We start from the raw sequence: 19,088 nt of genomic DNA on the forward strand, positions 1-19,088 counted from the left end.
TGTCTGCTTGTGCTGAATAAAGACCTTTTACACCTATGGCTCACTCAAAGTCACAATATTCCATATTCGTGGAATATAAGTTAACTGATTTTGTTTTAGAGTGTGAAATTGAAGTTGTTTAAGCACCCCATTTATCTTACAAACATTTCATTTGGAGACTGCTTCATAATGGAAACAAAATGGTGTGCTTTGCTGAAGTGGCTTAGAATAGCACCTCAAAAGTTGACTTCATTCCATTCTTCTGAAGGCAAAGTGCTACCATAGTAACTGGTTATTTCTGTGAGTGATTTCCGACCAGAGCAGTTTTATCGATGATGTAAGTCATTCCGTGCTGCCCAGTGGTTTGATTTGTGCATATTTTCAGTATTAGCAAACTCATAAAAGATTACATCAAAGTAATATTTGTACTTCAGAGCAGTGACATAAACATCAATGTAGAACTATGTTGCTAAGTAAGCTATTTTATTGCATTTTTCCTGTATTTTGTTTGTCTTTGTAAAGTCAGCATGCAAAGATCTAACAGACTATTAGTTAGTGCTATATATTAAATCCTGCTCTGAATTGTTATATTTCCTTCAAATTTACTTAAAATCATTATACTTGGTACAAAATTAATGCAATAAAAATAAACAGTAAAGCTTTTGAGATTGGTTACCCATTTGTAAATAAAATGGTTCTCTACATACAAGCAATTAAAAAGATACTTGATTTTCATCAATTGGAGCATATCTTTTTAATTGCCTTGCAAGCATAATTTCCCCTGCAGTATTTGGCGTTTGTTAGAATAAGATGACAGATGGAAAAAGAAGAAAATACTGGTGAAAATCATACAACTTATTTTAATTAGATTGAAATTTTAACTAACTGAATTGCTTAATTGCTTTCAGATGGATTTTTTATTTGGGTGCACTAAATGGTGCTCTAATTTGTGTCATAGCATTCTTAATGAGTGATGCACAAGAACAGTGCAAGGAACATGGATTTACACCTCATCTTCATTTTCATCTCATTGCAGGGCCAATGCAACAGTGATATTTGTCTTTTACCTGTTTAAACATTTCTATTCATTTAGCTGATATAAATGTTAGCCTTTTGTTTGTTGAATGAATACCGAATTATTTAAAACTGGTGATGTAGTCATCAGTCAGTAGATGGTTCTTAATAATCTGATGCTGTATTTTGTAGGTTCTGTTTTGAAAACAGGAGTGTTTTGAACATATATACTCCATTTAAGATGTGAAATACAATGCTGATTTTGTGCTTTGTTTTTTAGAAAAATGACGCTCTGTACATTTAGTTTCATTGCTGGTTAAATCCTTAATGCTAGCAAAGAGCTGTGATGACTATTGGCTCTTTGCTAACATTAAGAAGATTAAATATGATTTTTAAAATGCTACAGTGGACCAATTGTTTTGTTATGCAGGTGGATTTGTGGCTCATGCAGTCTTAGCACAATCCTGCAATCATTACCTGGAAGGAAATAAAACATCCTATTTTATCAGTGTTTTGAACAATGTTGCTGCAAAGGATAGCCTCCAGGCACAGCTTAGCAAGACAGCAAATATCAGCTGATTTTCCACTTGTGCAGAAAAGTATACTCAGATACAAATCGAACCCTAAGTGCATTTGAGGTTCAAGATGCTATAAAAATTAAATTCTTGCAGCATACAGAAAGACTCAAAGTTTAAAACTATACAAAATGTGAAGTGTAAACAATATTTAATTTTTCCATGCTATATAGAGCCCAAATCAAAACTTGTCTCATCTAGTCAGGAATTAGTATTCAGAGCTACCTTTCCATAAATGTTATTAATGCCCCATTACATATGGCAAACAAATATTATGGCAAACAAATATTTTGGCAAAAGTGCTTGAAGTTTCTGACTTAGTTCACCCAACACTTTTACCATATAACTGCCTGGAGGAAAGCATGTTATCATCATTGAGTGAGTATTAATTAATTTGATCTCAGTTCCCAGACTCTTGATTTATCTTACACAAATGATTCAGGTAGCAGTGATCTCCAGAAATAATTAGCCTTGAGAGATCTATTAAAATATTTTATCCTTTTTCACCAAATAAAAAAAAAGTGGGAGCGGTATTCAGAAATTTATTCAAGTAATAAACTCTAATGTCATTTCTATTTCCAAAGCCCAAAACTAGTGTTTTCTTTTTAAAAAAATGCGCAAAATGATTTTGAAAATAATTGGAGAAGAAATTTGGCTCAGAAATGTTGGCATTTGGGGACTCTTAATGATGACAAATGTCCCAAATTTTGTGTCGTCTGCACTTGAGAATGGAGGAATGCTGGCAGTGAAATGTCACATTCCATTGTGGCTGAATTGCCTAGCCTGAGGCTTCCACGATATTGGATCTGAAGTCTCATCTAGTGGAGCTGATGAAACAAGAAGAACTTGCCAGTGAAGGGGAGGTCAGAAGTTGAGGATGGGTTTGGGGATTGGTGATGATGGGCAGTCTTGGATTACTCAGGACCCCATGTGTTGGGAGCAGCAGTGAAGGAGAGAGTAATAGTAATTGATTCCATTAACATGGAGATGGTGGGGAGCACTCCTCGTTCAAGTATCTTCTTGCTTGGGACTAACAGGCTTGTTTGTCTACAAAATAGTAAATGCCATTTTCTGGCATGGGTAACAGGACACCTTTTGTCTTTATCCATCAAGGTACGTACTGTACTCTAGGCCAGAAATGAATCAGTAGCAACACAGTAATGTTGCATGAATTTATAGGCCCTGCATATAATTTGGTCTATATTTACTTACTTAATTATTCTGACAGAGAAGGGAGTGTGCTGGGTTTCCACAGAGCAATCCCATTCAAAATTCCACTCATTTCCCTGTAGTTCTGCAACTTATTCTCTCTTGCATACCCATCAACTCCCCTCTGATTCTTTTGTCATTTACGACAATAAGAAGTAATTTACAATATCGGGCTAACATGCTAGTGTGTCTTCAGGATGTGAAGGGAAACCAGAGTATTTGGGGGAAACCTACACGGTACCAGGGAAATGTGCAAATTCCACACAGACAGCACTCAAGGTCAGGAATGAATCCCAGTTCTTGGACAACAGCGCTAACTGCTACACCAATTTACGTCAAACATTTTTGTTATTTTTGCTTGCGTCATGAACCATTTCACAACAGAATAAATGAGCAGACCACATACGAAATAAGAATGTAAAAAAATAGCAGAAATTGGCAAGTTGGCCCCTTATTTCTGCTCCACCATTCATCAAGATCGTGGCTGTCCGTCTTGTTCTTTCCTGCACTTACCCCATATTCCTTGATCTCCTTAATATTTAAATATCTATCCATCATTGAACTGAACTTGCTCAGTGATTCAGTGCCTCCACATTTGAGTATTCCAAAGATTCACCAGCCTCTGGGTGAAGAAATTTCTTCTCATCCCATTACTTTGAGACTGTGATCCTGCTTCATCAAAGGGAAACCTCAAATCTGCATCTACCACCATTCTTCTAAACTCCAGAGAGTGCAGGCCCATGGCTGTCTCAATCTGGCTTTATAACAAATGACTGGCAAGTGCATAAGACTTCCAGTTCTTGCTCCAATTATTTCTTGTTCCAATTGTTTTCCTTGTTTTCTTTTTGAAGTATCTCCCCTTGGGGTTACCAAGATTGTAAAGTTGCCATGTAGGCAATTGCACTGAAAATTTGTGACCTGTCCTTTTTGTGAGAGCATTTTTGTGTCAGGCCCTACAGGACTATTTTTATTCTGAAGGAATTGTTCGTTCCTTTACATTTTTCTGTATTTTTTTAAAAAAAACCTGTTTCAACATGTTAAATAATGTTTGGTTTACTTGCAAGAACCAAACACTGAGCTTGGAATCTTTCAAATAATTTTTTTGCATGCAACTTTTCGTTAGTTAACAACTGTGTGACAAAGACTACATACGTAGAAAATCAAAAAACTGCAGAGGCTAGAAATACGGGGAAAAAACAGACAATGCTGGAAACATTCAGTAGGTCAAGCAACATCTGTGGATGGAGAAGCAGTAAACATTTTGGGTAGCTGCTCCTATTAAGCCATTTGGACTTGCACTATCAGAGATACTCCCTTTGTTCTACACATTCCTCCTTTACCTTCTCTCTTACTGAAAACAAACTCTCTCTTTCCCCATTCTGAAGAAGGATCCTAGACCCAAAAGGTGCACAATTTCTCCTTCCACAGGTGCTGCCTGACCTTTTGAGTGTTTCAGCATTTTCTACATTTCTACAGGGGCTGTCTCAGAATCCAACTGCACTTCACAAACACGGAGGTACTTCTTTACTGTTGCAAAATAGGAACCACAACAATTTATTTGCAAGCGGCAAGAACCCATAAAATGACAAAGCTGCAACAACCATATATTTTCCTAATTGTGACTGGAGGATAATTATTGGCTAGGATGCCAGTGTTAACTCCCTTGCTCTTTAAAGCAATAGATTTCAATCTATTGAAACCACCCAAAGTAGCAGATAGTACTTCAGTTTGATATCTCTTCTGGAAGATTGACACCTTGATTCATGCGGCATTAATGGGTCAGCCTAGATATTTTTCTGCTTATGTTTTTGGAGTGGGATTTGAAATCTACAACCTTCTGATCCTGAAGTGTGTATGGTTCTAGTTGTGCCAAGGTGACGCAGACTATTTGACTGTTAGTCACATGATGGAATGGAATGCAGCATAGAGAGACACAGGACAGAAACAGGCTCTTCAGCCCACTGAGTCCATGCCAACCATCAACACCCATGTATACTAATAGTACATTAATTCATCTTATCTCCCTAAATTCCCATCAATTCTACCTAGATTCTATCATTCATCCACACATTAGGGGTGACTTGCAGTGGCCAATCAGCCCAGCAATCTGCACATCCTTAGGATGTGGGAGGAAACCCAGGCAGTCAAAGGGAAAATGTGCCAACTCCACACAGGCAGGACCTGAAGTCAGAATTGAACCTGGGTGTTTGGCACTGTGACACAGTGGCTCTACTAGCTGCACCACTGTGCCGCGGTGTCTTCCTGTTCTCAATGGGAGTCTCCACTGCTGACTTTGAGGTGGACCAACTAGTGTCAAGGAAGACCTCCGCATTTGACTGTCAATACTAACATCTGTAGAAATAGTGACTGGAGAAGAGGCTACTCAGTCTGGCCTATGAGTAGCATTTCCACAGAAAAAAGTCAAAAACTCTCCATGAATTCCATTGATAATGGGATATTTTAAAAGTAGATTTTGAACAAAAGTAGAGCTCTCTTCAGGGTTCTTGATTGTGAGCCCACACCAACTTGTTGTCAGTACATAGGTCGAGTTATCTGATGTTGGGAAGCTTTGCTGCTTATTCAAATAGTCTCATTTGGAGTAGAAGGACACTTTTTCTCATCCCAAAAAGTTCAACTGAACCAAAGTTAGTGTCAAGTTATGCCACAAAAGTTTCAGAATTTTGATGCCAAGCAGATGTTGGCCAGAACAGGCTCTCCAACAACCATACAGTTCAGTCTCAAAATAAGAGGTCAGCCTTTCAGCATGAGATGATGAGAAATTTCTTCACCCACTGGGTAGTGAATCTTTGGAATTCACTACCAAAGAGGACAGTGTAGGTTCAAACACTTAGTATAAAAAGTACATATTTAGATATCGTGGTTTTGAAGTATATAGTGCAAGAATGTACTGCTGAGGTTTCAAAAAAAAGTCAGTTATGATCTTATTAAATAGTGGGTCAGGCAAGAGAGCTAAATGGCTTAATCCTGCTTCTGTTTCTTATAGTCATACAGATAACTCCAGGTGAAAGTAGTAAATGAGCATCAGGTGTAATGGAAAGGCTGCAAAAGCTAATTAATGATCACATGATTTTTTTCTGTTTGAATTGGTCTCTAATTTCAACCAGTAACAAATGTCAATAACAAAGATTGCAAATTAGTGCTGAGTGTGCAGTCTAGAGAGAGAGTCAAGAGTCTACAGGCAGGTAAGAAATCTAGTTGAAGTGGGCCCTGGCCTATGTTAATATTATAGTTATTGTAAATATGAATTATAAATTATTGTAATAGTTTGGGTGTACATAAATGAATCCACAGAAATACTAAGTGGTGGAAATCAAGTTCCATGGTGTTTATCTCGTTAATCTACTCTAAATTACACAAATTTCAGTAAAAGAAACCATTAGATATCTGATGTACACCCACTTATCCATTTTTTTTTACTGCCCTCTTGTTGAAGTAGTGCAGATAAGGAGAATACCTGTGGAAGTTCAACTCAAATTGTTTACTGAGACCAAGTGATTGGTTTATAGGCTGAAAGCTTACTGAGTCATGTTGTGATGTATGGCTCTGTATAATGTTGTTGCTGTACAGTTGAGGTCCTGTAGGTTTAATCATTTTATTTGTAGTACTTTGTCAATATGGATTTCTCTTTGAACATTGGATAAAGAATCTGAGAAAGTATTTTAGTGTTGTATGCTGTACCTAGTATGTTGCTATTGTATTAACAAGAAAGGAATCTTCAATCACAGTACAGCTCTGGCACTGCGATAGAGAATTTGTAATGGAAGTAATATAAGTAACTTCAAGACACAAAACTATAATGTTCTATCAATATAGTAATCAATAAATTGTTGAATTTTTATCAATTGCAGCATTGCTTTTAGAATGCTTTCTCACAGCTGGTGGCTGTGATTGCTCTCTTTTTGAATCATTTTATTGAGAGAGAAAAGACATACAAGTCCAGCAACTGTAAATCAATCTAAACATTGTTCTGAAGGATGGGAAAGTTCTGAAGTTGTCAATAACTGCTAACATAAAGATTTTTTTTGGTTCTTTAGTGCTGTTTCTGAACAAAAATTAGCATTTGAAATTATAAAGATGTACTAATTGCTGTTACTTTTAGATAGGTGGCTTGGAAAAGAACTTATTGTCTGTTACTGAACCCAACTTTCCAATCAACACAATACCATGGAATAGTTTAGAGATCAGCTTGAATTTATGTGAAGTGATAATTTTCCATGATAGATGCTCTAATTAGAAACGATATCATGACTGAACATTCAAATTTGTGCTTATTAACTCTGGTTGACATGTTATGAAGAAGCTTTTTTTAGATATAACTTGCTGAAGTAATACTACTGAAAGAATCAGTTCACCCAGAACACTGATTATTATGGACCAAATTGAGCTGATCATCTTGTGGTACTGACAGGATCTGTCCTTCTCAAGTAAGTACATCCTGGATTTATAATGACCCACAAAGCCCAAGATGTGCTGAGTGACGGCATCCCTGTTTCAATCCTACATCAGCCAGACCTGATTGCCAATCATTTGAATGGAGATTTCTAGCTTGAAGATTAGGAGGAAAATGGTTTTAATTATTTCTTGGTGTTATAAAGTCTTGATAGACATTTACAGGCAATGAAGCTCCCACTGTGCAGTCTTGTTCCCTTTCAAAGCCTGTCAGTATGTTTTGGGGGTAGGATCTCCATAATATGCTGCCCAAGATCAATCCGGACACAAAGATTCCCCTTAGTCAGCCTTCCCTATCCGGCCCAAGTGAGGAGCATTGTCAGACGAGATATGACATAAAACTACACTTAAATGAGAAAAACCTGAACGTTGGGGAAGGAATCTGGGAACTTAATACCAAGGCAACTCAAAGCATAGCTACTAATGACCGATGATTAAAATTTGGAAAATTGAAAAAAATCTGAATAGGAGCGCTGATAATTCGGAAAGTTACGGGGTTGGTGATTGGAGAGATGGGGTTTGTAAATGAATCAGAAAACTGTAGCATAGGAGGCCATTCGATCTATCAGGCAATGCTGGCTGGGAAAAAAAACCATACTCACGAGTGATAAACTTTTGCGACCCTTCTAGAAACATACACCTTCCTAAAACTGGAAGTTAGCTGCTTAAGTGTGTAAATATTTAATCTATAGTCTCTGTTGTAGCAGTCAATTATCAGTGATGAGTAGAGCAGACACTGGGCCTTTTCCCCTCGGTTTTGTAAATTAATGCTCCTGTATGAAGGATTGATTTAAAACCTCTGATAACCCTGGAACACACCTGCTGGGGAGCTGCTCAGCTTGCTGTTGATCTCACCTCTTAAGGCTCATGTCAGATACAACGATGAGACCTAGAATCCGTTTTCCATCAATGAATGAGTCACTTGATTCAGATGGTGCCATTTGCATTTCTTTTTTTTTGGTAATTTATTTCCATGATTGTGTTTTAATGAATTTTGTCCTTTTCCCGAATTGTCCTCCTCCATGAATAATTAAAATACATATTTCATACTCTGTAAAAATAGATCATGGTTCAAGGGGTAACGTTTTATAGTTAACACTTTATCTGTTGCTGGCAACTCATTGATATTGTTCACAGGGGTTACTTTGGGTGGAAGCTCTCGTATCTACACACTGTAGTTTAGATAATTCTAAGGCTTGTGCCGTGTCATTATGAATCCAGTAATATATTAAGTTTTTAATGTATTTTTCTTTTGTTGCATAAGTGACTCTCACCATTCAAAGGTCCCCAACTAGATTAATTTATTTGATTTTTGTATTAGCATTGCAGTGAAGAGAGAGAGTCTTCACAAAGACCAGTGATTGGGAGCTATGTTAACGTTGACGTATAACAGAATGGTCACTGTCTACTGCAAAGAAGTTTTTGCTTCCTTGCCATACAGACAAGCCCATCCTATATCTGGTACTTAAAAGTTGCTTCTTTAATCTACTTGTTTGGGTTGAATTGAATGTGGTTGGCATTAGTTACCAACATTTTGTATGTTTTAAGTAAGACGCCGAACTGAGAAATTGTTAAATTTAGGATGGGTTTATTAAAAATAAATAGAAAATATACTGGTGATAAAAGTTACAGACGTGTGATACTACTTCTTAAAAGGCTCTTGGCATATGAATATGCAGACAATGAAGGGATATGGACGTGTAGGCAGAAGGGACTAGTTTAGTAGGTTTTAATCATTCATTTAATTAGCTTGGCACAACATCGTGGGCCAAAGGGCCTGTTGCTGTGCTGCACTGTTCTGTCTTCTTGTTTATGATATTTATTAACAGCCCTTCTGTTTGACACTCCAAGCTTGGAGGATGACATTGAACAAAATTTGCTTGGAAAACTCAATTGACTGAGCTTGCTGGACAAAGGATTTGGAGAATGTCAAGATCAATATAAAGGATGCTGCTTGTCGCCATTTTTATGTTCTCACTCACAAAATTAGATTCAGTCTAGTTGAGTATGCTTGAGAGCACATTCACACCATTTTATTTGTTTGGGGGATAAAAAGGACATTTTGTTCCTTTTAGTGAAAAAGAAAGCACAACAGAAAAATGTGATGGATGACACAGTGGGAGAAATTTTAATGGTCAAGGGTTACTGGTTTGGGGCTGGGTAGGAGGTTAAAAGAATCTTGCATCTAATTTTCTGATTATAATGGAGGCAGCAAGTGAGATAGGCAATCATTCGCAGGTGAAGTATTTTAGATTCTTCAGAATCTTCAAATTCTTCAAATCCAGTTTCTTCAGTTCCAGATTTCCCCTTGTGCCTTCATCCTTTCATCTCTTATTAAGCTGACATCTCCACTCCAGCTGATTTCCCAGCTAAGGGTCAATCTGTGTTGTAGGTTTTAATCTCATGGTTTTAGCTTTTTAGTCCAGAAGTTCTGCCCCTCCACCTTTATATTCATTTTCAGAATCAGAGTGTCACTAGTGAGATCATCATTTATTGCCCTTGAGAAGGTGCTGGTGTGCTGCCTTCTTGAACCACTTCTGGCAGAAGTACTCCCACAATGTTGTTGGCAAGGGAGTTCCAGGATTTGGATCCAGTGATGATGGAGGGTGATGTTTACTACATCAGGAGGATGGATAACTTTGGAGGGGGAATCTGGCAGGTAGTGGTGGTCTTATGCACCGGCTGCCCTCATCCTCCTTGGTGATAGATGTCGTGAGTTTGGGAAGTGCTGTCAAAATAGGCTGGGTGAGTTACTGCAGTTTTGTAGATAGTACACATTGCAACCATTGTGTGCAGTGGTGGAAGGAATAAATGTTCAGGGTGGTCAGCAAGCTGCCTTATCTCAAGAAGCCCATCACCAATGAGGCTAAGTGCAGAATATTCTATCCTGCCAATTTGTACCTTGTGGATTGCAGAAAGGCCTAGGGTGTCAGGAGATGAGTCACTCCCACGGGGTACCCAACCTCTGACCTGCTCTTATAGCCATAATATTTCTTTGAATCATTCAGATGAGTTTGTGGTGACCCCCAGGATGTTGATGGTGAGGGACTCGGCATTGAATGTCAAGGATCGATTGTCAGACTCCCCCTTGATGGAGATGTTGCTTATTAGCCCATGCCTGTCTATGTCTTGCTGCATGCAGGCATGAGCTGCCTCAGTTGCTGAAGAATTATGAATGGAACTGAACATTGTGCACTTATCAGCAACCATTACCACTTCTGACCTTTATGATCCTCGATGAAGTAACTAAAGACGATTGGGCTCAGGACATTGTCCTGAGGAACTCCCGAAGTGATCACCTGGGGCTTGGATGATTGACCTCCAACAACCATAGCCATTTTCCTTCCTCAGAGCAATGTCCTAAGCTCAACCACCTTAAATGTTTTTCATCTCTGCTTAACTAGGGCACCCTGATGCCACACTCATTAAATGCTGTTTTGATGTCAAGTCAGTCCCTTGCCTCATCTCTGGAATTCAGCTCTTTGGTGCATATTTGGATTAAGGCTGTGTTAAGGACTGAAACTAACCTGCCTCTTTATAACCTTGAGTATTAGGGCTAGTACATATCAAGACCAATGAAAGTTATTCAGTTGAAGCATTCAAGTAAATGTGTAAATTTGGATAAAAGAGTAAATTTGATTTGGTCCTATAAAATGATTTCGTTGCTAAGTCCGAATAATTTAATGTGGTGGCAGGTTATTCCTCATAATACCCATTTCCCCTCTACAAATCCAATGACACACTAGCATTTGGTGTCTAAAGACTGATTTGGTGCATTGATTTGTCCTGTAAAAAATCAAAGCTTACAGTACTGAGTGGTGTTAATGATTTAGTAGTTGTTATCTACAAGTTGCACAACTATAACCTGAGAACAAATATTTCCTATCCTCCTGATTGAAGGTCACTCAAAAGAAAAGGTTATATTCACCTCTTTGTGCAGAAAATTAATATTGTGGAAGGCGCATTTTGTTATCAACTATATGAGGGAAATATCCAAACGTTTTTTGGATTTTTGATTTTGTAAGCAAGCTGAAGGATGCTAGTGTGATTTATTTAATCAATATTTTGTTTTTGTTATGTAGCTACATTTTTAACTGGTTCAGGGTCTCGCCCTTTTGAAAAGAAAATTTGAGCTGTGCAATTTGAACTAACCTTAGTTTGTGCTTCTCTGTTGGGCAAGTGAAATAAATGGTTTCCCAGGTGATGGGTGGGGAGATGATGTATGCTGTCCGTGACTGGAATTTCTGCTGAAATGGATAAGCACACCAATGTAAATTGCATTCAGTTTTAGAAAATGTTGGTAAAAGTGCCCACCATCCCAGAGATGAGTACATGGAAATAACAGCAAAAGGATGGAATGATATAGGCCATGCTGTATGTTAAAGCATGTGACTGCCACCTTCTAATCTTGAAAATATGTCACTGTTTGAATGGAATATAAACCAAATTGCTGGAAATGCAAAACATCTGATGAATGGTCCCAGACCTGAAATGTTAACTTTTTTTGTTCCCACAGATGCTTTCTGAACTGCTCAGTGTTTCCAACATTTTCTATTTTTATTTTGTTATTTTGGATTTCTGGCATCCTACAGTTTTTTTTTGTTTCCTTAACTAAGTGATATTATTCAGTAGGGCTAACTTACCAAGGTGGAAGCACTTGGTGGAAGAATGGTACTGTGCTATGCTTGCCTTTTGGAGCTACTTCCTCAAATGTGGGACTGATTGTTGGTATTGGGAGATTTGTGTTCAGAAACCCTTTCTCCACATCTTGTATGACAATGACTTTGGCCGAGCAGAAGGTATCCCATTTTTCATATGTTGAAGAAGGAGGAATTTGAAAGGGTAGTGGGAGAGAAACACATTCTGGAACTATCCATTCACTGGAATCTGTTGAGTTCATGTTCATTTTTCTGGACCTTTTCAGAGGAGCACTTTATGTCAGGAAACTTCAGTCATGTCACTTTGCAGGAGCTCTGTTTATTGTTTTGCAGTTGATTTATCACCCCTTCAGTTTCTGCTGATGAAGTTACAAAAGTTTTCAATGTTTAGCCACTGATTCAAGGGAGCCACAGGGGATTTCTGTCTGGGCCATCCAATTTACTGGGCATTCATCAATAAGGCAAGTCACCATTGCTGCCTTGTCCCAAACAGCTTAATTACGCAACTTGATGGTCATCCCAGACTGATAACTGAGAGCTGTCATGAAGCTTTAATACATTGTCAGTATGGAGTATTAGTTATGATTTGACAAGAGGCAAATGACTTGGGCTTGATTATTGAAGGATAACTGCTGCTTCCAAAGCTTGTATTGCCTCTTGATGCATCATGGTAGTGAAGCAGGTGCAGACAAAAGGTAGAAATTAACAAGCCTTTGGTATACAAAGTCTGGGTAAGTTGAAGGTGCCTTGTTATGTTCAACCAGAGTCTTACAAATTGTTAGAATATTGCATGCTTCACAGCTCGGCGATCAAGAACGATCGGCAGACTAAAAACAGAATGCTGAAAATGCTCAGGTAGCATCTATGAAGAGAGGACTAGAGTTAACGTCTTGGATTAATGACCAGTCCCTAGCTCTGACAGGTTATTGAAATGATCAGTTGCACACTGATTTTGCGATGTGGTTGTCCAGGAGATTTGGGGCAATACAAACCTGATGGAACTGTGAACCAGACCATTTTAAGGTTTCAGAAAATGGTAGAGAAAAGGTTTGTACTTCACTCAGTCTGACTTTTGTTTATAAAGTTTTTTTTAAGAAAAGCTCAGCATTTCCTGGCAGTGATGAGCTGCCCACGTTCACCACTGATCTGTGTGCTAAAACCGCACATGCTTTGAGTTGATCCCCAGATGAGCACTTTGCAGAAGCTGTGCTGAACCTCCTCGGTGAGGTCCTGCAAAGTGCAGGACTAGAACTAGTCCCACCCACAAATATTCAGAAACATTTTTTAAAAAAAGGCCAAATTACACATTTGTCCTTTGGATTATTAGCAACCCTTCCTCTCCATTGACATGGAGTTAATTTTTTTTTGTGTATGCTAGTGTGATGCAGTCTCAGTGAGCACGGTCCCGAGAGTGAATGTTGGAGCTTTGCAGTAAGTTGGTGCTCCACCTCTGCAGCTCAATGATGTAGTGTTACCAGTAAAGTTTCAGCAAACACCCGACTGGAACTTTGGGGCTTCCACATCTGTTCATGCTTGCAGGGGTGTCCTGATTTTTAAGAAGGGAAATATCAATGGTTCCACTTGAAGCTGCTGGCATTTCTTGGGTATACCTGGCTCAAAGCTTTTGTACCCATGTGGTGTGAATCCAACAGGATTGCCAAGCAATTCTACACTACTCCTTGTTCAGGATGCAAACACTCTACACCTTGCCTATCCCAGGCGGTAATCCTGCTGCTTTCCTGTATTTTGGCACAAAGTGTCCTCTGGTCAGAAGTTACTATTCTGCCAGTGAATTTCCAGTTGGTGCTCTTGATTTTTATTCTAAATTATTGGATGTGTCCTTGTTAAAATAAATTGATGTAAAATATGTGTCAATAATTTCATCAAATGTTGAATAAAATAATAAAAATTGGGGCAGCAATTAATAGAGCGCCAGAGACCTGGGTTCAATACTGACCTTGGATGCTGTCTGTGTGGGCCTTGTGTGTTCTCCCTGTAACCAGCTGGTTTGGTAGGTTAATTGGCCAGTGTAAATTGTCCCCGGTGTCATAGGTGAGTGGTGGAATCTGGGAGGGAGTTGATGAAAATGTGGGGAGAGTAAAAATGGGATTAATATAAGCGGGTGGTTGATAGTTGGCTCAGACTCTGTGGGCTGAAAGGCCTGTTTCTGTGGTGTATGTGTCTGATTCTATGATTTATTAGATTTATTCTTAAATAATTAATTCTTGGCCAAACAAGCACCTGGAGAAAATGAAGGTGCTATAGTCTGGAGTGAAATTTATAATATCTTGTTTTGTATATATATTTTAATCTTTTAGAAACATTCTGGATTGTAAATTTGCTCACAATGTTAAGTCTCCATTGTGGATTACTTTTTCAACATTTTCTCTTGTAATATTCTGACATTTTGCCTTTTATGACTAAATTGTGCTTGCATGATTTTCTGCAGATGTTTTGATGCAATGTGGGTTTGTTATTAACTATAATTTTTAAAGCTGGAGTGATTACTTTTAATCCTTTGAAATATTATTTTAATAATTCTAATGCAGTGACCATTTTAGTATTCTTATAGATACTTTCCAAAGCTATCTATAATTTTATGGTGCTGATTCCTCTCTGCTTTCTAATTCTGCTAAGAATCTGCTTCACCTTCAACTGTCTGTCACAACTGTTGGTTGACCACCAGCCATTTCAATATAGATTTGAGTAATTAGCTGAGCATGGTATTCAGTCAGGATGGTCCCTACGTGTACTGAGTTGGGCAATCTTTCAGAGTTGTGATAGGATAATGCAATTGTCTTGACTACCCCATGCCTAGTGTCTGAAACAATAATCGATGTTACCGTTTCTAATTGCTATCAAGTGGATTCTGCTAGTGTGCATGTGGACCTTGAATAAGGGCATGTACTGGACTGACTATAATAGTTAAGGAGAGGTTGCTGTGATTTGCTGTGCAAGCTCACTGGGTAATTGGGTGAAGTGGAAGGGCTGCTCTCGCCCTTTAAACTTTGTCCCAGCATGAATCAGCATCTTCATCAGGGAAGATAAAAGGAAATTTGTAAAGGAAAGCAGCTAAAAATGCTTGCATTATACTGTTTGCTACTGTGTTATTGTCTCGGGAAAACAAATATAATGAACAGCTATTTCAGCAAATGGAGTTGTCATTTGGTTGCCGAGCTAAGGGCAGCATCCCATGATGCTCTGGGAGGATGCTGGCATATAATTGCTGTGCTGTTTCACTATAATGTGAACAGGCATGGTGTGACCGGTGCTGATTAAGCTTTGCAGTACAAAATGTCTGTCTTTGCAGTTCTCAAGGATTGCCTGTTCATTCGGGTTATATCTCTGGAAGGTTAGGTGGTTGTGATAAATTACCTTTTGGAAAGCACTTTATTTCTCGTCACATCAGATGCTAAAATAGCAAACTCTGCTTTGCTTATTGTGTTTGACCCGGTTTGCAATCATTTTATATGTTTTTTCTGTTAGTAATGTTTGGCAACTGGTTGATGCTGGTGTTTAGAAATTTGCAAATCATTTATTAGTAGATCCTAAAATCCTGAAAGTTCCACAGAGTATAATTCAGATAATCGTGTCTATAAAATGGCAAACTCAATTGAAAGAAGATTGGTGATTATTATATTCATCATGTTATCCTCAAAGCATTTATTAATACCACAAGTGCCTTGAAATTACATTGAGCACATGCCCTTGCATACAAATGAGAATAAATGAGACATTTAGAGCCTTTAGCATGTTTCGACTGATTAAACAATTGGATGGTGGAACCACTTGTTAGGCTCAACTACCAGGATTCTGAGGTACGTGGAAGTGCTCTTGGGGGAAAATTTGTCAGGGCCTTTGCACTGAACCTGTTAACAGACTTGAAACTTTAAACAAAAATTCTTTCTGGGCTTAAAACAGGAAATGCTGGGAAAAACTGAGCAAGTCAGACAGCATATGTGGAATGAGAAACAAGTAACATTTCAGGTCTGGGGTGACAGACCACATTGTGAACACCAAAAGCAGCCTTCTGTGTTGGGAGAAGTACAAGTAATTTGCTGCTTCACCTGGAAAGTTTGTTTGGGTCCCTGGATGGTGGGAAGGGAAGAGGTGGAAAGACGGCTGTTGAATGTCCTGTGATGGGGAATTGTAAGTGAGGATGGAAGATTGCGCCGGGGAATCGTGAAGGGAGCAATGCCAGGAGGGAAGGGGCAATATGTTTGGTGGCAGAATCTTGAGCATAGGTTCTCTGCACAGTGATCACCCAAGAGTAATGGCAACTTAATGCAGTTGGAAAGGGTTATGGTGAGACCACTTCTGGAATATATATCGACTCTCTACCTAAGAAAGGATATACGTGCAATAGGAGTGTAATGAAGGTTCATAAGCTTTAGGTAACTTGCTCTTTCCTTTTGTATGAGAACAGGCCATTTTTGCCTACCATTTTTTTTTCAGGCTGCTGCCTATCTTCCTTTCTCTCTCCCTCGAAGAATGGTGCAATTTCTCTGGTATCATGAGAGTTTGAAATCTTGTAAGCATACAGCATTAGAATTGGGATTGTGGCATGAGAGACAGTAACTCTGTCACAGACTAGAGTCCTGATGCTGGGGGGTGGGCCTGTGTAATAGCCTCTCAAATGTTTCACTGATCAAATGTTTGGGAATGAAGCATTAATGCCTTTTGACACTTCCAGTGAATGTATTGAAGTGCTTGGTGGAATGAATGAAAATAATTTCCTAAATGCAATACTGTATACTCAAAGTATTGTGGGGGAGGAAAAAAAATCTCTCACTTTGGTCTTCCCAAAATTTGTTAATTTTCCAGTGCGAGGAGCTGTCCACAACTGAATGTTGCAGACCGGTGCACTCAAGTGCAGGACTACGTGCTGAGAGATGCACTGAAGCTTGGTGCAGCTGCCATAAAGGCTCTGTGAGGAAAGAATCCTCCCAGCCCTGGACATCTAAGGGGCACATAAATATATAAGTGGGTACGTGGTAGTTACATGTACATAGAACATTACAGCACAGTACAGGCCCTTCGACCAACAATATTGTGCCGACGTTGTATCCTGCTCTAAGATCTATCTAACCCTTCCCTCCCACATAGCCCTTCATTTCTCTATCATTCATGTGTCTATCTAAGAGTCTCTTAAATGTCCCTAATGTATCTGCCCCCACAACCTCTGCTGGCAGCGCATTCCATGCACCCACCACTCTCTGTGTAGGGGGAAAAAAAACACTTACCGCTGACATCCCCCTTATAACTTCCTCCAATCACCTTACAATTATGCCTCCTCGTGTTAACCATTATCGCCCTGGGAAAAAGTCTCTGACTGTCCACTCGATCTATGCCTCTTATCTTGTACACCTCTATCAAGTCACTTCTCATCCTCCTTCTCTCCAAAGAGAAAAGCCCTAGCTCGCTCAGCCTCTCCTTATAAGGCATGGTCTCCAATCCAGGCAGCATCCTGGTAAATCTCCTCTGCACCCTCTCTAAAGCTTCTACATCCTTCCCATAATGAGGCGACCAGAACTGAACACAATACTCCAAATGTGGTCTAACTAGAGTTCTATAGAGCTGCAACATTACCTCATGGCTCTTGAACTCAATACCCCGACTGATGAAGGCCAACCCACCATAGGCTTTCTTAACAATCCTATCGACCTGCGTGGCAACCTTGAGGGATCTATGGATGTGGACCCCAAGATCCCCCTGTTCCTCCACACGTTTACCTCCCAGGTTACAAACACTTGACTTAAGAACACCCTGTGCAAACAAACAAGGGTTTGGGAGACTGACATGATGGATGGGGATGGATTTGCTGGCTCCTGCGGGAATGCAGGCATCTTGTGTTGGGTGGGAATGCGACATTTCCACGTGCCTTCTCTTTTCCACTCCCACCCCGAGCTGCAACAATCGGGGGTTGGGTCGAGCTGAGCAGACTCGCCCGCTCCCCAAGTCAGTGAGTCTAACTGGCTGCCGCTCTTCCCATGGCTGCTCGCTCTCCTGTCACGCTTGTTTCTGTGATCCACTCCCGCATGCTGTTTTTGTTCATTTCCGACTTGTAACCTGGGGACTGCCTGATAGTGGTCGATTATGTAATTTTATAAATAAAGCTTACTTCTGGAAAAAGAACTCTTTCCTCCCTTTGACTTTAAGGGGAACCTGATCTTTGGAACAAGTAGAATTCTTGCATTGCTGGGGGTCCACCCATAAAGCAAGAAGTCATCCACCCTAATGATTGCTTGGGTACTATTTTATTCATAGCTGTGCCACATTACTGTCACTTCTATCTTCTTGCACCCTCGGGACACCGACACAGCTGCTCCTTAGAAATCAGTTAGGCAGTTGGAAAAGATGTCTGAAGCCTAACAAGAATGAAAAATGTCTTGGGGGCTTTTCATGCCCCACCTCCATCTTTTGGGCAAGGAAAGAGCACCTGTCACAACAACAGGATGCCTTAATACTCTGCAGATAGTTGTAAGAAATACTAGAGCCAATTTGTACACAGCAAGCTGCCGAGAGAGTGATGTGTTAACGATCAAATAAGTGCTTGGGATTCAGCAGCATAATGCGGTTTTATACAGTTGGGGGAAAACTTTCTTTGCTGGATTGAAAAGCAAAAAATATTTTGGTGTTGTTTAGTGTTACTTTTGAAATTTGATCACACTCGTGCACTCTCACTCAATGCAATTTGCACATGAGTTGCATGCATTATCATTATTTCCCCCATGCGGTGCTTTTTTGGAATCAATGAAGTTAAATGATTGTTACCCAAGAAGTGACATCTGTGGGTTGCTCTTGGGACATTTTGATCCTCTCATAAGCCACACTGGACTGAAGCACCTGTCAGTTGAGAAGTCACTTTTTTACTTTTTTTCATTGTTCTCGCCCCCAAAGTGCACCAATCACCCAATCCACTGAGGCCCTGGGTGAAGACCCCACCCCTTGTCCCCGACATCCACAGTCACTGGCAGCAATCTTAAAAGTGACTTGGGACCCAGTTTTATTCTTGGCTGATTTAAGGCTTCAGTTCCTACCACCTCCTGAAAGCTGCTTCAAACTCCTTGTCTCTCTTTGTCCACAGACCATCTCCCACACTACCAGGTGGGATATATTTGATTCCAAAATTTATGTAACGCCCATTTAGTTGTGCATGAGGGCTGACATCCAAAGCAGTCAT

Source organism: Pristis pectinata, chromosome 10, assembly GCF_009764475.1.
Source record: "Pristis pectinata isolate sPriPec2 chromosome 10, sPriPec2.1.pri, whole genome shotgun sequence".
Lineage (NCBI taxonomy): Eukaryota > Metazoa > Chordata > Chondrichthyes > Rhinopristiformes > Pristidae > Pristis > Pristis pectinata.